Here is a 22,670-nt window from a genome sequence, read left to right as displayed (position 1 = left end):
TGATTCTCAGTCAGAAGGGAATCAGGTTATGCCATCTAATTCTCCCCAAGTGTCACAACCATTAACGCATGCACAAGCAACGCCAAGTACTTCTAGTGTGTCTAATTCTTTCACCCTGCAAGATATGGCCGCAGTTATGAATACTACCCTCACAGAGGTTTTATCTAAGCTGCCTGGGTTGCAGGGGAAGCGCAGAAGGTCTGGTGTGAGAACAAATGCTGAGCCCTCTGACGCTTTATTAGCCATATCCAATGTACCCTCACAATGTTCTGAGTTGGGGGTGAGGGATTTGCTGGCTGAGGGAGAGATTTCTGATTCAGGAAATATGTTCCCTCAGACAGACTCAGATATGACGGCTTTTAAATTTAAACTAGAACACCTCCGCTTATTGCTCAGGGAGGTTTTAGCGACTCTGGATGATTATGACCCTATTGTAGTTCCAGAGAAATTGTGTAAAATGGACAGATTTCTAGAGGTTCCTGTCTACACTGATGTTTTTCCGATCCCTAAGAGGATTTCGGACATTGTTACTAAGGAGTGGGATAGACCAGGTATTCCGTTCGCTCCCCCTCCTACTTTTAAGAAAATGTTTCCCATATCAGACACCATGCGGGACTCGTGGCAAACGGTCCCTAAGGTGGAGGGAGCTATTTCTACCCTTGCTAAGCGTACAACTATACCTATTGAGGACAGTTGTTCTTTCAAAGATCCTATGGATAAAAAATTAGAGGGTCTCCTGAAGAAAATATTTGTTCATCAGGGTTTTCTTCTCCAACCTATAGCCTGCATTGTTCCTGTAACTACTGCAGCGTCCTTTTGGTTCGAGGCTCTGGAGGAGGCTCTTCAGGTTGAGACCCCATTAGATGATATTCTGCATAGAATTAGGGCTCTCAAGCTAGCTAATTCTTTCATTACAGATGCCGCTTTTCAACTGGCTAAATTAGCGGCAAAGAATTCAGGTTTTGCCATTTTAGCGCATAGAGCGTTATGGCTTAAGTCCTGGTCTGCTGATGTGTCATCAAAAGCTAAGCTTTTAGCCATCCCTTTCAAGGGTAATACCCTATTCGGGCCTGAACTGAAAGATATCATTTCAGACATCACTGGAGGGAAAGGCCAGGTCCTTCCTCAGGATAAGACAAATAAGATGAGGACGAAACAAAATAATTTTTGTTCCTTTCGAAACTTCAAAGGTGGTCCCTCTACCTCTTCCCCTGCTGCAAAGCAAGAGGGGAATTTTGCTCAATCCAAGTCAGTCTGGAGACCTAATCAGACTTGGAACAAGGGTAAACAGGCCAAGAAGCCCGCTGCTGCCACCAAGACAGCATGAAGGGATAGCCCCCGATCCGGGACCGGATCTAGTAGGGGCAGACTTTCTCTCTTTGCTCAGGCTTGGGCAAGAGATGTTCAGGAAAATCGTAACCCAGGGGTATCTTCTAGATTTCAAAGATTCTCCTCCAAGGGGGAGATTCCATCTTTCTCAATTGTCTGTAAACCAGACAAAAATAGAGGCGTTCTTACGCTGTGTAGAAGACCTATATACCATGGGAGTGATCTGCCCAGTTCCGAAAACAGAACCGGGGCAGTGGTTCTACCCCAATCTGTTTGTGGTTCCCAAAAAAGAGGGAACCTTCAGACCAATTTTGGATCTCAAGATCCTAAACAAATTCCTCAGAGTCCCATCCTTCAAGATGAAGACCATTCTGACTATTTTGCCGATGATCCAGGAGGGTCAATATATGACCACCGTGGACTTAAAGGATGCGTATCTACACATTCCTATCCACAAAGATCATCACCAGTTCCTCAGGTTCGCCTTTCTGGACAAGCATTACCAGTTTGTGGCTCTTCCCTTCGAGTTGGCCACAGCTCCCAGAATTTTCACAAAGGTTCTAGGGTCCCTTCTGACGGTTCTAAGGCCACGGGGCATAGCTGTGGCACCTTATCTGGATGATATCTTAATTCAGGCGTCGACTTACCAACTAGCCAAGTCTCACACGGACATCGTGTTGGCTTTTCTAAGATCTCACGGGTGGAAGGTGAACGTAAAAAAGAGTTCACTTATCCCTCTCACAAGAGTTCCATTCCTGGGAACTCTGATAGATTCGGTGGACATGAAAAATTTTCTGACGGAGGTCAGGAAATCAAAAATTTTATCCATCTGCCGAGCTCTTCATTCCATTCCTCGGCCGTCAGTGGCTCAGTGTATGGAGGTAATCGGCTTAATGGTAGCGGCAATGGACATAGTTCCGTTTGCTCGCTTGCTTCTCAGACCACTGCAACTATGCATGCTCAAACAGTGGAATGGGGATTATGCAGATTTATCTCCTCAGATAAATCTGGATCAAGAGACCAGAGACTCTCTTCTTTGGTGGTTGTCACAGGATCATCTGTCCAAGGGAATGAGTTTCCACAGGCCAGCGTGGGCCATAGTGACGACGGACGCCAGCCAACCCGATAAATATTCTAGAACTGAGAGTGATATTCAACTCGCTTCTGGCGTGGCCTCAGCTGGCTTCGGCCAGTTTCATAAGATTCCATTCGGACAATATTACGACTGTAGCATATATCAATCATCAGGGGGGAACAAAGAGTTCTGTAGCGATGATAGAGGTTACCAAAATAATTCGATGGGCAGAGACTCACTCTTGCCATCTATCAGCAATCTATATCCCAGGAGTGGAGAACTGGGAAGCAGATTTTCTAAGTCATCAGACTTTTCATCCGGGGGAGTGGGAACTCCATCCGGAGGTGTTTGCACAATTGATTCAGCAATGGGGCACACCAGAATTGGATCTGATGGCATCTCGTCAGAACACCAAACTTCCTCGTTATGGGTCCAGGTCAAGGGATCCTCAGGCAGTACTGATAGATGCTCTAGCAGTACCCTGGTCGTTCAACCTGGCTTATGTGTTTCCACCATTTCCTCTCCTTCCTCGTTTGATTGCCAGAATCAAACAGAAGAGAGCTTCAGTGATTTTGATAGCACCTGCGTGGCCACGCAGGACTTGGCATGCAGACCTGGTGGACATGTCATCTCTTCCACCATGGACTCTGCCACTGAGACAGGACCTTCTGATTCAAGGTCCGTTCCAGCATCCAAATCTAGTTTCTCTGCGGCTGACTGCTTGGAGATTGAACGCTTGATTCTATCCAAGCGGGGTTTCTCTAAGTCGGTCATAGATACCTTGATTCAGGCTCGAAAGCCTGTCACCAGGAAAATTTATCATAAGATATGGCGTAAATATCTTTATTGGTGCGAATCCAAAGGCTACTCATGGAGTAAGATCAGGATTCCTAGGATTTTGTCCTTTCTCCAAGAAGGATTGGAGAAGAGGCTATCAGCTAGTTCCTTAAAGGGACAGATATCTGCTTTTTCAATTCTACTGCACAAGCGTCTGGCAGATGTTCCAGACGTTCAGTCGTTCTGTCAGGCTTTAGTTGGAATCAAGCCTGTGTTTTAACCTGTTGCTCCGCCGTGGAGTTTGAATTTAGTTCTTAAAGTTCTTCAAGGGGTTCCGTTTGAACCTGTGCATTCCATAGATATTAAGCTTATATCTTGGAAAGTTCTGTTTTTAGTTACTATCTCTTCGGCTCGCAGAGTTTCTGAACTATCTGCATTGCAATGCGACTCACCTTATCTTGTTTTCCATGCTGATAAGGGGGTTTTGCGTACCAAACCTGGATTCCTACCTAAGGTTGTTACTAATAGGAATATCAATCAGGAAATTGTTGTTCCTTCTCTGTGTCCTAATCCTTCCTCTAAGAAGGAGCGTCTGTTGCACAACTTAGAATGTGGTTCGTGCTTTGAAGTTTTACTTGCAAGCAACCAAAGATTTCTGTCAAACATCTTCTTTGTTGTCTGTTCTGGAAAACGTAGAGGTCAAAAGGCTACGGCTACCTCTCTTTCTTTTTGGCTGAAAAGCATCATCTGTTTGGCATACGAGACTGCTGGTCAGTAGCCTTCTGAAAGGATTACAGCTCACTCTACTAGAGCAGTGGCTTCCAGATGTGCTTTTAAAAATGATGCTTCTGTTGAACAGATTTGTAAGGCTGCGACTTGGTCTTCGCTTCATACCTTTTCCAAATTTTCCAAATTTGATACTTTTGCTTCTTCGGAGGCTATTTTTGGAAGAAAAGTTCTTCAAGCAGTGGTGCCTTCTGTTTAACCATCTGTCTTGTCCCTCCCGTTCATCCGTGTACTGTAGCTTTGGTATTGTATCCCACAAGTAAAGGATGAATCCATGGACTCAACGTACCTTATAGAAGAAAAGTAAATTTATGCTTACCTGATAAATTAATTTCTTCTATGGTACGACGAGTCCACGGCCCGCCCTGTCATTTTAAGACAGATTATATTTTTTTATTTTAAACTTCAGTCACCTCTGCACCTTGTAGTTTCTCCTTTTTCTTCCTGTACCTTCGGTCGAATGACTGGGGGGTGGAGCTAAGGGAGGAGCTATATAGACAGCTCTGCTGTGGTGCTCTTTGCCACTTCCTGTTAGCAGGAGGATAATATCTCACAAGTAAAGGATGAATCCGTGGACTCGTCGTACCATAGAAGAAATTAATTTATCAGGTAAGCATAAATTTACTTATTTGCTAAATTTCCAAATATATGATTGTCACTTATAATAAAACTGATAATAGTAGTGACCATTGTAAAATAACATTATAAAACTACTTGCTCAGTATAATATAGATTCTATAAGCTAGACAATAGTGTATTGTACCAAATTATCATCACAGAATGAATATATATAGTCTAACACAGGGTTAATCAGTGATACATTTTTTTTCCCCCCTTTTGAGGTTAACTATTTGTGTGCTATATACTGCCCATATGCTTCTGTTTATCTCTGATACTTAAAGGGGCACTATACCCAAACATTTTCTTTCATGATTAAGGTAGAGAATACAACTTTAAACAATATTTGAATTTACTTCTATTACCTAATTTGCTTAATTCTTTAGATATACTTTAATGAAGAAATAGCAATGCACAAGGTGAACCAATCACAGGAGGCATCTATGTGCAGCTACCAATCAGCAGCTACTAAGCATATCTAGATATGCTTTTCAGCAAAGAATATCAAGAGAATGAAGCAAAATAGATAATAGAAGTAAATTAGAAAGTTGTTTATAATTGTATGCTCTTTCTAAATCATGAAAGAAAAAATTTGGGTTTCATGTCCCTTTAAGCTAATTCCTAACTGATATTATGGAGTAAACTGTTGCAGCTTAGGCCTCTGGTCCACCGGCTGATCATATAGAAGGGAAAGGGAAGACCCTCTGTTACTTTGACCCTTCAAGTTTGTGTTTGCATTGTAAGGATTCTCAGGTGTCCTCCTACTCCTCTTTGCACTTTATGTGCTGACTGAGTCTATTGATAATCCTAAACAGGGTTTTCCTGCACTTCAGAGCTGCTCCCAGGAGAGTTCATTTCAACTGTCTCCAAAATTTAAGGATTATAGTCACTATGCTATTAGTGAGGTTTTAACTTGTTTACCTCAAGCTGGTAAGTGCAGACGCTTGCTTACATTTAAAGGTGATCCTTCTTTGGCCACTGTTACCCATTTATGATAGGGGTGGTTCTGACTCTGAGGATTCTTTTTCTGAGGATAGTGTCTCTGAGTCTCAGACCCTGCAGTTGTGGTAGGGAATTTGTCCTTTAATTTCAGGCTTGAGCATATTCATGCATTATTATGGTAAGTTTTAATTGTAGGGGAACATCCTCTACAATTCATCTACAGATTGTGGTTCCTTCTTTTTGTCCAGTTCCTAAGAATTCTAAGGAGCGTCTTCTTCACAACTAGAATGTTGTAAGAGCTCTTAATATTATGTGGAAGGCACAAAAGATTTCGGAATTTCTTCTTCTCTTTTTGCTAATTTTTATGGGCCTCACAAGGGTTCTGAAATCTACGGCTGTTACTTTGGCAGCTTGACTTAAAGCCTTAATTTGCAAGACTTATTTGGTTGCAGGGTAAACTCCCCCTGAGCGCATTACTGCTTATACCACTAAAGCAGTTGCTAATTCTTGGGTCTTTCATAATGAGGCTTCTATTGATCAGATTTGTAAGGCAACTACTTTGTCATCTTTGCACACTTTTTAAAGTTGTATCACTTTGATATAAGGAATATCGAAAGTGGCGGTGCTGTGTCACCCCTGGGAATACAAGGTGCTCTATTCCTCTGAGAACCTGACTGCTTCCACCTCCTAAATGAAACACTCACAATGGTGTAGCACGCTTCAAGCAGTATAGTAGGCGCACACACAGGTTATACTCACAAGATATCAATTTAAATCAGCCTTTTATTAAAACCATCACAATGGTGTCTTCAGATGCAGCTTCAGGGTTTATTAAAATATAGCTCAAATATAGCTCAACGCATTTCGGCAACCAAGCCTTTATAAAGAACATAAAATCAATACAGGTCAAAGCAACTTGCCGCTACTATTGTGATGGTTTTTAATAAAATGCTGATTTTAAATTGATATCTTGTGAGTATAACCTGTGTGTGCGCCTACCATACTGCTTGACCTCCTATGGGAAGATTCTTTCTTTCTGATGTTTCCACAAATCCTGTGAAGGCTCAGGCTTTTTTTGAAATGTGTTTCAGACCTAGAGCTTTTAGGGGTGATTATACCAGTCCCTCTCCATTAATTGTCCCTCTCTATTAATTGTCCAAAAGAAAGAGAATTCTTTCAGACGAGTTCTGGATCTGAAGTTTTTAAATCATTTTGTAAGAATGTAAGAATCCCTACTTTCAAGATGGTGACTATAAGGACTATTCTGCCTTTTGTTCAGCAAGGGTATTTTTTGTCCACAATAGACTTACAGGATGCTTATCTTCACATTCCAATTCATCCAGACCACTATCAGTTTCTGAGATTCTTTTTTCTAGACAAGCATTACCAATTTGCCGCTCTTCCATTTGGCCTAGCGACAGCTCCAAGAATCTTCTCAAAGGCTCTTGGTGCCCTTCTATCTGTAATCAGAGAGCAGGGTATTGCAGTGTTTCCTTATTTGTATGATATCTTGGTAATAGCTCAGTCTTTTCATTTAGCAGAATCTCGCACGAAACAACTACTGTCGTTTCTTCAAAGACATGGTTGGAGGATCAATTTACAAAAGAATTTCTTGATTCCTCAAACAAGGGTCACCTTTTTAGGTTTCCAGATAAAGACAGAGTCATGGACACTGAATCTAACCGACAAGAGCCAAATTAAATTGGTTTTAGCTTGTCTAAACCTTCAGTCTTGATCATTCCCTTCAGTGGTTATGTGCATGGAAGTTTTAGGTCATATGACTCCAGCATCGGACGCAATCCCCTTTGCTCATTTTCATATGAGACCTCTGCAGCTTTGCATGCTGAATCAATGGTGCAGGGATTATACTCAAATATCACAACTGATATTCTTAAATCCCAACATTGATCTCTCTCTGTCTTGATTAGAGTTTGAACACTGCTGATTTGCATTCTCAATTCCTTGGATATCTTTTTATATCCCTTTCCTGTTTTATACAGTTCAACTACCTTTTCCCGCAGATCCTTTGACAATTATTTTGCTTTCCCCATGACTCAGAATCTAGAAACGTCAGTGCAGCACTGGATAAAAGATGCAAGGGTCTGTCAGGAGTCCAGAAACTCATTGACCTTTTATACACACACACTAATTACAAGCAAACATATCACAGGTGAGGATGGTTACCTTTAATAGCCATTCAAACCCCTTTGTGTCAACTTGTGTGCATGTTATTAGGCCAAAATCACCAGGGTAGGTAAACTTTTGATCAGGGTCATTTGGGTAGTTTCTGTTGTCATTATGATTTAAAAAGAGTAAACACAGTTGATTGATAATAAATGGCTTCAGCCAAACACTAACCGTGGGTGAAAGAAAAGTTTTTGTGTTATCATTCATATTCTCTGAAAAATGGCCAAGAAATCATAAATTCTGCCAGGGTATGTAAACTTATGAGCACAACTGTATATGCTGTATATGTATAAAGATTTGTTTTACTAAACATAACAAAAATTTTTTATAAAAATCTCACGTTTACTTTAAGTTATTGCTTAAATATTCATAAACTGATAAAGTATATACTTGGAGGTTAGTTCTATTTCCTGTTGGACAGTATTAAAGGGACACTAAACCCAATTTTTTTCTTTCATGATTCAGAAAATGGGCAGGCTCATAAGCTTAAATTCCTGCTTTTCAAATAAAGATACCAAGAGAACAAAAACATAACTTGCTTAACATTGCATGCTCTATCTGAATCATGAAAGTAAAAATTTGGGTTCAGTATCCCTTTAAGTAAGAGAATAATTTTTTAATTTTTTTTTATATTCCTCCTTTTATTCTATGAGCATTTATTGTTTTTCTGAAGATGTATGCAGTTAAAGGATTGCTACACGTTCAGTGTAGTATAAAAGTTCAGGATATATTATTACTCTTAACAAAACATGAATTTACTTCAGTCGGTAGTCATTGTATGGGCTTTCTTCATGAAGTGTCTTTGAAGATCTAAGGTCTAACAATTCAGCTATAAAAACACATCACTTGCTACAGACAGCTTGATAAAATGTTATTGTTTGTGTAGCCTGGGAATTGAAGCATCATCCATTTGTTCTGCAGCATGCTACAACTGCGCTTAAAGGAATAAGAAATGATCTTGTAAAAAGCACTATATGAAAGCAGATAGTTACACCAGTGTTATATAGTGAAATAGATGAACCAAGCCCACAATATGACATTCAAATCTGCCATTCTGGCCTATGGTCCAGGTCAAGTATAGCAGTTTTGGGGATGGTAGTTATGAAAGACATCTTAGTGGCATTAAGGGATTGTCAGTATTGATATTTTGAATATTTAATGTTTATCTAGAGAATCTCAGCTGTATGCCACCCCGCCATTTCTTTCTTTTTTTTTTCCCTATTGGTGTCGGTGCTGCTGAGATTTTCAAGCTAAATCATTGACTGAAATGTCAGTAGCAACAAGACCTTTATGCTACTCAACTGACAGCCCCAAAAGATATGCCATTCTTGAGCCGGCCTTATTTAATAACTGCTATTTTCTTCCATAGAGGTGGTGAGAGTCCTAGATCCATTACTCCTGGTAATTATACTCCTTACCACTAAGAGGAGGCAAAGATCCCAAAACTCCAAGAACCTTTAAAATTCCTTCCACCTCACTGGAAACTAGTCTTGTCTTTGCCTTCACAGGAGGAAGGTGAAGAAAGGAGGTGCTCTAGGTGTATGTGAGAAGGGTTCTCAGACAGATTTGAGACCTAGTTTCTCCTCATAGAGCTAATCTTTGGACAGAGGGATGTCTTTGGAGTATAGGTAGTGGCGCAAGAGCACCCTAAGGGAGTTAGTCAAAGGTGTGCAACAGGTTTCGCAGGGGCCAATCCCTAGCCTCCTAATGTTGGTTCAATGTTATACTCTATATATTTAGATACTCTAGTGATATGTGTACAGCACTGGATTGGCTATCTATTTGAAGCAGTTATTTCTGCTTATGGCAAGTCCAATAGTACATGTTTATATCAGGTAAGTGTGGGGGTTGTTGGGTTCCTGTAGGCTATGGGTATATCATAGCCTGGGGACCATTATGTCTTTCATTTTAGGCTTTGCCATATAAGTACCTTTTTTCACCCTATGTAGCCCTTGAGGTGCGTTAAGTATTTATTTTTTTAATGCATCGACTTGATTGTGCACATCTTTTTTCCCCACAAGTCAACTTGAATGAGCGCATCATTTTTTTTTATGTGTCGGTATGATTGCGTGCGCCATTTTTTTTGGCATGTCAGATTTTCGCAATATTTTTTTTTATACTCTCGTCGTGCACGCTCCAAAAGGTGCTCTATTTGACATTTACCTGTTGCTGTTTTTTTAGCATGATGACTTTTTTGCGTACTTTGTGCGCGTCTGTATGTCCGGCCTGTCATCGAATTAGCGCTCATCCGATGCTATATGGATATGTAATGCTCCTGAAGCTTGCTTTAGTCTCTGCTGAGGGGGTAAGATTTAATTGCTACCAAGAGCTGCTTTATTTGGGTGTAAGATTACTTTAATTATCCGGCCTTTATTGTTATATTTAAATTCATTGACTGTACTTTCATTTACTCATTACCTGCCTGTTAATCTCTTTTTTATTATGGAGCATACTGATCCTGTCCCCTTTTCTGTTAATACAAGTACCTCAGAAGCTAGATCCTCTGAATACTTTCCTACTAATATTAAGTGTATATTTGCAATCCCCCCTATTCAGTCTTTGTAAATCATGTACAGATCATCTTATCCATTCTAATCAGTCTAATGCTGCTCTTGCTTCTAGGGGTATCTGTCTGCCCTCTGTTCACTCTACTATTCCTCTTGAGGATAGTACCTCTTTTAGAGACCCTATGGATATGAAATTAAAAAAAATTTGATTGAAAGTTTTTTTTGTTTTTTTTTTAAGACCAGCAATTAGTATTTCTTGCATTGCTGCAGCGTCTATCCTTTGCAGTAAGAAGATATACAGAGGGCGACTCCTAGTGTGGAATTAGTAAGCAGAGTGTGAACCCACCAGCTTTACCCTTCAGAGATATACTCACAAAGTATAGAGCACACTGTAGTGCTAATGAAGCAAGCTGGGTATATTAAAAGTGGCCCAGCGCACATACCACTCCGGTGAAAGATGGTCCAATGTATTCAGAAGGTTCAGATAAAAAATTCAGGAGACTCCAGATATATATAAAAAACACTTTATATAAAAATATAACAGTGTACAATAAAAATCAGTAGAATTCGCTACGCGTTTCTCAGAGCTACCACTCTGTTTCCTCAGGCAAGTTATACTGATCTAAAACTGAAGTCTCCTATTTATACATCCTCAAATAAATTAAAACATTGGTCACACCCAATTTACCAATTACTTATGCAAATGTTGCTATGGTGACCTTCACAATACAAACTGACTTTTCTTGATACCAGTATGTGAATATATAACTCATTGTATGCATAGATCTACTTTAACATATACAGCTAGTATCAAAACAAGTATATAGCAGATATTACAATATATCTCATAAACATTTCGGAAGAAAACATATATAGTATGCACAATAGTGTTTCAGCAAAAAAACAAATACAGCACTCATATAGTTGGTTCATTAAATTTTCAGCAATCTCTCTTTATGAAAGTGAATGCACTATTTATTTCTATTTTATATGGTTAATAACTTCTTTATTTCCTGAGGATTTCTTTCCTCCCCTTTGTTCATAGTAGAAAGTCTAATTTATTTATTAATTAAAAGCATTAGCTAGTTTGTTTATATCATATATAAAGCTGTCAGCTTGTGGGTGTGTGTCATTAGCCTATCTCACACTTCCATATGTGTGGGTAATGGCTAGTGGGCGTGTATCATTTATCGCCGGTCTTTAAATACAATTCCTCAACTTTCTTCCTAATATATTCTTACCCCTTTTGACATGATCTCCTACAATAAACTGTTTAAATGTTATCTGAATTGTTGTATTGTGCATATCATAAGCTGATTTTATGAAGGGCTATGTCTATTTGTTTAAAGCTCCCTCTCTGATTTCACAATGTCCAATGTGTAGGTGATAATCCGTGGGCGTGTAGCATAAACCAATCACGCGTCACTATGTGTGTGAATCCCAGCTTATAGGCGTGTGTTTTCTATCGTTAAAAAAAAAAAAATAAATAAATCAACTATTGTCTATTTATTTTTTTGGGATATGAACTGCTTTGCTATTATGATATATTTATATATAACCCTATCCTTTGCAGTCAGGGTGTATCTGAGCAGCTCTCTGAGGAGTCTGCTTGTGGAGATTTTTCTAAACAATTAAAACTATTGCAGAAATCTAATGCTTTTATTTGTGATGCTATTGTTGATATTATTATGATCAATGCTAAAAATATGGCACTAGTAGTTTTGGCTAATTGGTTGAAAACAAGGTCTGTTGACATGGTTTCTAAATCTAGACTTCTGTCTCTTTTAAAGGGAAGGTGTTGTTTGGGTCTGGTCTAGATGACAAAAAGCCTGTTTCCACATGCAAGTCTGCATGCAGGTGTGGGCGGCCCCCAATCCAGATCTTCTGGTAGGAAGCAGATTATGCCTTTCTCAGGGCGCTTGGTTTCATTCTGTTCAAGATCCATGGGTTCTGAACAAAGATGCAAATAGGTTTCAGATCAAGGCCTCACAGGGGAAGTTGTCTTCTGTCTCATGTTTCAAGGAATCCTGTAAAGACAAGCGCTTTTTTTCAGCCAATTTTGGATCTAGAATCTATAGGTGTAATAGTTCTAGTTCCAGAATTTGAACATGGTCAGGGTTTCTATTCCAACCTCTTTATTGTTCCCAAGAAAGAAGGAATTTACAGACCTGTTGTGGATTTGAAAACTTTAAAAAAGTTTCTCAGGGTTTCTTCTTTCAAGATGGAAGCTATTCGGACCATTCTTCCTCTTATACAATTATGTATATGGAAATAAAGAGGAGTATTCCTTATGGGTTTTTGTTCCTAATTGCAAATCACAGGACAGTGATTGATGATATGGAGTATAAATATGATGAAATCAGTATATAATGCCTGGAATTATCCAAGGCATCTAGAATATATGTAATGAGGTATATACTTCAATTTCGGTCACTGTCTGAGCTTTGTAATGAACCATGAATGAATAGAATAATCTATTTTACTTTGTTATATTCTCCACTTTAATCTAAGGAGATTTTGTGCAGGCCCTTAAAATTAATTATTCACACCTTTTTTTAAAGAAAGAAATGGAGAGGAGTAAATTATTCCCCTTTCCTAAAAGTAATGGAATTCAGCACTCTTAAAAATTTTAAACAATGTTGCATTTTATTGCAGTAGTCACCCATTTAATACAAATAAACCTTTCATGTGAAAAATACATCAAACCTTCACAGTAATATTATAATCCCTATAACAACTATGTTAAACCTACAAATCTCATGCCCCTTTAGGTATCATAACACAAATCTTATAGCATTATACTTAAATTGTTTATTCTCAGCAATATTAACTGAATTCACAACCAACAGTGTTATTAATTGTTTAGCCAGTTCATTAGCTCTTACAGATGCCCTTTGCTTGCAAGCATACATTTTATCCTTCAACTTTCCAGCCAAGATTTTAGGGAAAATACACCTCCTTAAATTGGCGTTTCGCAGATAAACAAAAATAACTGTAAGTCCCTTAAGCCAAACCCCCTAATGTCCGTGGTCTATGCCGCACACAAGGTCCGTGGGTAGTTGCTCTTTAAAATATCTCCAACTGTTGCTCCAATTTAATTTATCTTACTTGTTACCATTGGATCAGTCACACCTTCGAAAAAAAAGCTAAGGGCTTGCCTTTTCCTTACTTCATGTGATCAGCTCTCCACACTACGCCTGTGGCCACACTTCTCACCTCGATCATATCTGATCAAGCCGACTTTTCTCTGTCGCTTGGTTGAGCCGGTCACTGCTGTATGCGCTGTGCATTCATCTTATAGACTTTGCCTTTTGCCTGATCCTTACGGTCGGCCAGAAACACCGGGTCTGTGATGTTACCACTCTCTGTGATTGCATTTGTTACGCTTGCTGTGCTGTTGAGGTTTTGTAACTTAGTCTTGACAGGCAATCTTATGCCTAGTTGTTATGTCCATCTTTATTATCATTCCTGTTGTCAGTTTGTTTGTGAAGGCGGTTGAGAGAAAAAACGCCAATTGACATATTGTAGGTACAGGGGACAACTTAACCGTGAAGGAAAAGAGGGCCCTGATGAGTTGTAAAGGGCCACAAATATAATAAAACCTGCTGATAAGGGAGGGAATCTAGTGCTAATGGACGAAACCAACTATGTAATGGAGGTAAAACGCCAACTAGGGATGAAAGATCAATATGAGAAATTATCAAGTAATACAGTATCCAAAATTCAGTCTGAATTATCAAAACTTCTGAGCCAGGCAAAATGACAAGGTTTAATATCAAATCAGGAATTTAGCTATCTGTACCCGAAGTTTCCAATAATGCCTGTTTTTTTTACACCATCCCTAAATTACATAAAAATATAAAAACCCCACCTGGAAGGCCCATAGTATCGGGTATAGGAAGAGTAACAGAGAAAGAAAGTTTGAGAGGCATACAGAATTTGTTGTCAAGATTTTATGCTTTATCCTTGAAAACAACATTTTATCATTTGATGGGAAGATATACAGGCAGACCAGAGGCACTGCAATGGGGGCTGTGTGTGCCCCAACATATGCATGTCTCCATTTGGGAGCTTGGGAGATGTTTGATGTATTTGAAAATAGCAGCAGTGCCTTTGATCAGCATTTATTGATGTGGAAGATATGTGGACGATATTAAGGAACTCCTTAGAAACTTTAACGATAGGAATTTATTGCTTACCTTACAGACAAGTCTGACTGAACTTCCCTTCCTAGATGTTAAAATGAGAAAGGAGAGGGGAGTGATCATGACAGAAAACTATAGGAAAGCAATCGCTACAAATAGCATATTGAAAGCCACTAGTGCTCATCCACCAGCACTGATTAGGGGGATTCCGGTGGGTCAGTTTCTCAGACTGAGGAGAAATTGCTCACCGATTACCAAATTTGATAAACATGCATTTAGTATGAAGAAAAGGTTTTATAAAAGGGGTTACTCCAAAAGAAAATGAATAAGGCTATGATTACAGCAAGACATACTAGCAGAGATGAGTTGCTATATGAAAAGAAGGTTGTTAATCCACAAAGTACGATAAGATTTATTATAACCTATAACAATGAATGGGAACATTTGAGACAGATTTTGTAAAACAGCTGGCACATCTTATAGCTGGAAGTGAGAATAGGTGAAATGGTCGGAGAATATCCCCTTTTGACAGATAGGAAAGCCCCAAGCCTTTAAGATAGACTTGTAAGAAGCAGGTTTACTAGAAGCCCCTCCATATCAGACTGGCTCAGAAAGGATAGGGGAGTAAGGGGAAGTTACCAGGGCCGGATTGGGCAGCCGGGATACCGGGAAAAATCCTGGTGGGCCGCTCTGGTCAGTGGGCCACCAGGGCTGGCAGTTAACTTGGCAGCTACACAGAGAGCTCAGCACATGCAGGGCCGGCCTTTGGGTTGTGAGACCTGTGCGGTCACACAGGGCGCAGTGAAGGCAGTTTTTTTAAAATGTATTAAATGTATTTATTATTATTATTAATCCCGAGAGCGGTGGGGGGAGGGCCAGGGCTGTGGTGGGGGGAGGGGCGCTGCAATAGTGGGTGCACGCTTAAGTGTAAGTACAGGGCTTCACTTCGGGTGTGAGCGCAGTGGTATCCTGGAAGCATGCAGTACCACATTTGTTTTGTGGGGTTGGGCTGCGCAGCCCACGCTCAGAGAATGGCTTGAATGTCACTCAGTGACAAGGAGAGAGGCTCAGGAAATAGCTTTGCTTCAAAAAAGAGGAGGGTACAGCCGCACAGAAAAGAGTTACCAAAGGGCTGTTAAAATTAAAAATAGGTTTATTTGATCAAAGTTAAAATATAAAGTACATAGTCACAACCATCCTGACTAGTTTCATGCCGTAACAGGCACTTAATCATATGATTAAGTGCCTGTTACGGCACAAAACTAGTCAGGATGGCTGTGACTATATACTTTATATTTTAACTTTGGTCAAATAAAGCTATTTTTAATTTTAACAGCCCTCTGGTGCCTCTTTTCTGTGCGGCTGTACCCTCCATTTTTGTGCTTTGTCTGGCCATTTGGCCATTTCAGCGTGCACCCCCAGCCTTATGCCCAGTGGTTTGCTCCAATTACGCTTCCTGTCTCACAAGAACTTGCTCGCCGTGATTCATCAAGCAGCGGTCACCAGACCGCTGCTTCCCTATGCTCTTCGCCACCAAAGAAGAGAGACCAAAAGATAAAATAAGAATAAGGGTAAAAGAAGGAGTTGAAAAAGATAGCCCTATCCATCACTAAATCATTGACCCTATATTAAACTATACACATTAAGGTAATGGTTAGTATCACAAATGATATTACCCTGAGGATTGCTATAAACGAAACATCAGTTTAATGCTGAATGCAATAATGTAACAAACACCAGCAGCATAAATTGTGTGCGATAAAAACTTACAACTAAGTATGTATGATGCAAGGGGCCCCTTAATTAAATATCATGTGAGAAAAAAATATAATAATAGTCCCAGAATAAATATTTATATATATATATACTGTATATATTTGTATAAAGTCCAAGAATAGTTTGAATCCAAACTTGAACTATAATTCTGTTGGGGATCCCCTTGCTGAAGCAGTGGACAACGATAGAAGGCTGTCCTTGCAAGCTTGCAATTTAAAAGTCCTTTTTAGGGATGCAGATATACTATAGCTTGAAAACCCAGTCACAATAGTGATTGCAACATTAGAATTGCTGTGTAACCTTCGTACAGCCACATCGTAACAGAGCTCAAGTAAAGTACTCACTCAGGTTGTTTGTAGGTAGCTTGATGTAAAAATCAGCGGAGCACATACAATACCTCCCTTGCTGACATGGAGCGTGCTTCTAATCCACACCTCCTTGGAAAACAGCTTCCTTGTTTGTCAATTATTTTGCTCCTGTGGCTGCAGAGTTCCTGGGTGCTTGGATACTTGTTGTTTTTCTGTCCACTGCTTTCACACTGCTCCTTGGTAAGTACTTAGTGGATTAGGATATTGAAATTACTGCTGCACTAAACGCCTAACTACACGTGTTTCACCCTTTAGGCTTACAGCTTCTTCCGGCAAATCAGTTTGTGATGTCATCATAAGGATTCCCTTTTATTCCATCTTTGGATCCTCCCATTATCACTCTGTATAATGTTGCTATTTTGGAAGTGGGTGAAATAGTTTCTTCTTCTCTGTGCATCATTTCTTTGTTTCCCATCAATTATTTTATTTTGGAACAGCGAGGACCGGACTATGCAAAACATACAGAATTTGTTGAAAAATTGCTAAAATTTCTATTGCATCATAAGTATTATGTATTTAACGACAGATATTATGGACAGACCTTAGGGACAGCCATGGGCAGTTGTTGTGCACCGACCTATGCCTGTCTCTACTTAGGCCATTGGGGAAATAACAATCTTGGATAATGAACAAAGTGAGAATCTGTTTAGCGTTTGGATACGCTATATAGATGATATTCTGGTATTCTGGCAGGGATCAGTAAAGGAATTGGAAATATTTATGCAAAAATTGAATATAAATCAGTATAACTTGAAATTTACCTATAATTACAGTACCAGTGAAATAAGTTTCCCAGACTTAAAGGGACATAATACACATATGCTAAATCACTTGAAACTGATGCATTATAACTGTAAAAAGCTGACAGGAAAATATCACCTGAGCACCTCTATGTAAAAAAGGAAGATATTTTACCTCACAATCTCCTCAGCTCAGCAGAGTAAGTTCTGTGTAAAAAGTTATGCTTCACCTGCTCCCAGCTGCAGGTAAAAAAAAATAATAAAAAAAATGAAGAAATGAACAGCAGCCAATCAGCATCAGCAATGCTGAGGTCATGAACTCTTACTGTGATCTCATGAGATTTGACTTAACTCTCATGAGATTTCATAGTAAGCTTCCTTTACCTGATTGGTGAAATAATATGAGAGTTCACGAGGCTCATCCCCTAAGATGTCCCAGGACAGACACACTAAAATGCTGCTTAGAAATCCTTTACAATGGGAGGTGGCTACTGAGGAACTTTTGAGGTAAAATATCTTTCTTTTTTACATAGAGATGTTCAGGAGATATTTTCTAGTCAGCTTTTTACAGCTATGCTGCATCACTTTCAAGTGTTTAAACATTTGGGTATTATGGCCCTTTAACTATAATGAAAAATGGAACCAAATTAAACACTGCCACACATAGGAAATTAACGGCAGGTAACACCCTTTTGAGGGCTGAAAGTCAACATATACCTAATTTGATTAATAATATTCCACAAGGACAATACCTTAGGCGCAAAAGACATTGCTCTGAATATAATCAATTTAAAAAGGAGGCCAGGGATTTACAAAATAGATTTAAGGAGAGAAGCTACAAAGATCGCCAAATAAAAAAGGAATTTGTAAAAGCAAGGGACATTAGTAGAGAAGATTTACTCTATAAATCAAAAGTAAATGAACAGACAGAAATAATAAGATTTATAACAACTTATAATTATAATTGGGAAGAGCTCAGATCAATTTTGAGAAAACATTGGCATCTTTTACAAATAGATCCAATCTTATCAAAACTTATAGGCGAACATCCATAATTGACAGCTAGGAGGGGCAGTAACTTAAAAGATACACTTGTTGCAAGTCATTCTATCAAAAAAAGAAACAAATTGGTTAAGACAACTAAAAGAAAAAAATGAAAATTTTAAATGTTAAAAATGCTCAGTATGTAAGAACATACTTACAGGCAATTCGTTTTTTGGATAAAAATAATTTAAAAAAAAACAGTTTGTAAAAGGCAATATTAATTGTAGAACAGAGGGAGTAGTTTATCTAGTGACCTGCAGCTGTCCAATTTATTACGTAGGAAAAACCTACAGAGAACTTAGAGACAGAATAAAAGAACACAAATGAGATATAAAAAACAAACTGATAAAAACAAGTAGTGTAGCAAGACATTTTGCTATTTATCATAACAGCAACAGGAACTAATTGAAATTTAGAGGCTTGGATAAAGTAGACTTGAAAGGCAGGGGAGGTGATATTGATACAATTTAACTGCAGAAAGAGTGCAAGTGGATTTTTAATTTAGAATCCTTGAATCCTACAGGATTAAATAAATGAAATTAATTATGCTCCATTTGTAAATTAAAAAATGTCTATAGTAAACCAAAAGTGTTTGATCCTTAAGCTATCCTCAATTATTTGAGTAACAATATATTTTCTTTATTAATAGTCTCTTTTGTTAAAGGACATATTATTTTATTATTATGATTGTTAGGGATAAACAGAATCATTATGTACACCTATTAAAGTAGGAAAAATTTATCTTTTCGTTAAATTATGTTATGGTATTTATAGTGACTAATTTGTGAGTTGATAAGTTAATAATATTAAAATGTTCACAATATTCCTTTGATAACTAAAATAATCAATGGGAAACAAAGAAATGATGCACAGAAGAAGAAACTATATCACCCACTTCCAAAATAGCAACATTATACAGAGTGATAATGGGAGGTTCCAAAGATGGAATAAAAGGGAATCCTCCTGATGACATCACAAACTGATTTGCCGGAAGAAGCCCTAAGCCTAAAGGGTTAAACACTTATAGTTAGGCGTTTAGTGCAGCGATAATTTCAATATACTAAGCCGCTAAGCACTTACCAAGCAGCAGTGTGAAAGCAGTGGACAGAAAAACAACAAGTATCCAAGCACCCAGGAACTCTGCAGCCACAGGAACAACTCTCGCAAGGTGTAATTGACAAACAAGGAAGCTGTTTTCCAAGGAGGTGTGGATTAGAAGCACGCTCCATGTCAGCAAGGGAGGTATTGTATGTGCTCCGCTGATTTTTACATCAACAACCTGAGACCTAGATTTGGAGTTTGGCGTTAGCCGTGAAAACCAGCGTTAGAGGCTCCTAACGCTGGTTTTAGGCTACCGCCGGTATTTGGAGTCACTCAAAATAGGGTCTAACGCTCACTTTTCAGCCGCAACTTTTCCATACCGCAGATCCCCTTACGTCAATTGCGTATCCTATCTTTTCAATGGGATCTTTCTAACTCCGGTATTTAGAGTCGTTTCTGAAGTGAGCGTTAGACATCTAACGACAAAACTCCAGCCGCAGGAAAAAAGTCAGTAGTTAAGAGCTTTCTGGGCTAACGCCGGTTTATAAAGCTCTTAACTACTGTACTCTAAACTACACTAACACCCATAAACTACCTATGTACCCCTAAACCGAGGTCCCCCCACATCGCCGCCACTCGATTAAATTTTTTTAACCCCTAATCTGCCGACCGCCAACTACGTTATCCTTATGTACCCCTAATCTGCTGCCCCTAACACCGCCGACCCCTGTATTATATTTATTAACCCCTAACCTGCCCCCCACAACGTTGCCTCCACCTACCTACACTTATTAACCCCTAATCTGCCGACCGCAAAGCGCCGCCACCTACGTTATCCTTATGTACCCCTAATCTGCTGCCCCTAACACCGCCCACCCCTATATTATATTTATTAACCCCTAACCTGCCCCCCACAACGTCGCCTCCACCTACCTACACTTATTAACCCCTAATCTGCCGACCGCAAAGCGCCGCCACCTACGTTATCCTTATGTACCCCTAATCTGCTGCCCCTAACACCGCCGACCCCTATATTATATTTATTAACCCCTAATCTGCCCCCCACAACGTCGCCTCCACCTGCCTACACTTATTAACCCCTAATCTGCCGACCGGAGCTCACCGCTATTCTAATAAATGTATTAACCCCTAAAGCTAAGTCTAACCCTAACACTAACACCCCCCTAAGTTAAATATAATTTACATCTAACGAAATTAATTATCTCTTATTAAATAAATTATTCCTATTTAAAGCTAAATACTTACCTGTAAAATAAATCCTAATATAGCTACAATATAAATTATAATTATATTATAGCTATTTTAGGATTAATATTTATTTTACAGGTAACTTTGTATTTATTTTAACCATGTACAATAGCTATTAAATAGTTAAGAACTATTTAATAGCTAAAATAGTTAAAATAATTACAAAACGGCATCTTCAATCTTCTTTCTTCCGGATCCATCTTGCAGACCTCCGACGCGGAACATCCTTTTCTCCCGACGCCTACTAGCCGAATGACGGTTCCTTTAAGGGACGTCATCCAAGATGGCGTCCCTCGAATTCCGATTGGCTGATAGGATTCTATCAGCCAATCGGAATTAAGGTAGGAATATTCTGATTGGCTGATGGAATCAGCCAATCAGAATCAAGTTCAATCCGATTGGCTGATCCAATCATCCAATCAGATTGAGCTCGCATTCTATTGGCTGATCGGAACAGCCAATAGAATGCGAGCTCAATCTGATTGGCTGATTGGATCAGCCAATCGGATTGAACTTGATTCTGATTGGCTGATTCCATCAGCCAATCAGAATATTCCTACCTTAATTCCGATTGGCTGATAGAATCCTATCAGCCAATCGGAATTCGAGGGACGCCATCTTGGATGACGTCCCTTAAAGGAACCGTCATTCGGCTAGTAGGCGTCGGGAGAAGAGGATGTTCCGCGTCGGAGGTCTGCAAGATGGATCCGGAAGAAAGAAGATTGAAGATGCCGTTGATAGAAGACTTCATCCGGATCATGGACCTCTTCAGCTCCCGCTTGGATAAAGACTTCATCCGGATCATGGACCTCTTCAGCTCCCGCTTGGATGAAGACTTCATCCGGATCATGGACCTCTTCAGCCCCCCGCTTGGGCTTGGATCAGGACATCGGAGGAGCTCTTCAGGACGGATCGTGAACCTGGCAGGGTGAAGATAAGGTAGGAAGATCTTCAGGGGCTTAGTGTTAGGTTTATTTAAGGGGGTTTGGGTTAGATTAGGGGTATGTGGGTTGTAATGTTGGGGGGGGGGGTATTGTATGTTTTTTTTTGTACAGGCAAAAGAGCTGAATTCTTTGGGGCATGCCCCGCAAAGGGCCCTGTTCAGGGCTGGTAAGGTAAAAGAGCTTTGAACTTTAGTAATTTAGAATAGGGTAGGGCATTTTTTTATTTTGGGGGGCTTTGTTATTTTATTAGGGGGCTTAGAGTAGGTGTAATTAGTTTAAAATTGTTGTAATATTTTTCTTATGTTTGTAAATATTTTTTTATTTACTTAGTTCTTTTTTATTTTTTGTACTTTAGCTATTTTATTTAATTGTATTTATTTGTAGGAATTGTATTTAATTAATTTATTGATAGTGTAGTGTTAGGTTAATTGTAGGTAATTGTAGGTAGTTTATTTAATTAATTTATTGATAGTGTATTGTTAGGTTTAATTGTAACTTAGGTTAGGATTTATTTTACAGGTAATTTTGTAATTATTTTAACTATTTTAGCTATTAAATAGTTCTTAACTATTTAATAGCTATTGTACATGGTTAAAATAAATACAAAGTTACCTGTAAAATAAATATAAATCCTAAAATAGCTGTAATATAAATATAATTTATATTGTAGCTATATTAGGATTTATTTTACAGGTAAGTATTTAGCTTTAAATAGGAATAATTTATTTAATAAGAGATAATTAATTTCGTTAGATATAAATTATATTTAACTTAGGGGGGTGTTAGGGTTAGACTTGGCTTTAGGGGTTAATACATTTATTAGAATAGCGGTGAGCTCCAGTCGGCAGATTAGGGGTTAATAATTGAAGTTAGGTGACGGCGATGTTAGGGAGGGCAGATTAGGGGTTAATACTATTTATTATAGGGTTAGTGAGGCGGATTAGGGGTTAATAACTTTATTATAGTAGCGCTCAGGTCCGGTCGGCAGATTAGGGGTTAATAAGTGTAGGCAGGTTGAGGCGACGTTGTGGGGGGCAGATTAGGGGTTAATAAATATAATATAGGGGTCGGCGATGTTAGGGCAGCAGATTAGGGGTACATAGGGATAATGTAAGTAGCGGC

The 22,670-nt window shown here is 39.0% G+C and overlaps 1 protein-coding gene across 1 annotated transcript in view; it reads left to right on the top strand.

The window, feature by feature from the left end:
- The window catches only part of RUNDC3B (RUN domain containing 3B), an 848,400-nt gene that overhangs the window by 499,439 nt on the left and 326,291 nt on the right, over window positions 1–22,670 (top strand).

This window comes from Bombina bombina, chromosome 5, assembly GCF_027579735.1.
Source record: "Bombina bombina isolate aBomBom1 chromosome 5, aBomBom1.pri, whole genome shotgun sequence".
Classification (NCBI taxonomy): Eukaryota; Metazoa; Chordata; class Amphibia; order Anura; family Bombinatoridae; genus Bombina; species Bombina bombina.
Note: the sequence above shows the minus strand (reverse complement) of the source record. Positions and strands in the feature narration are given on the sequence as shown.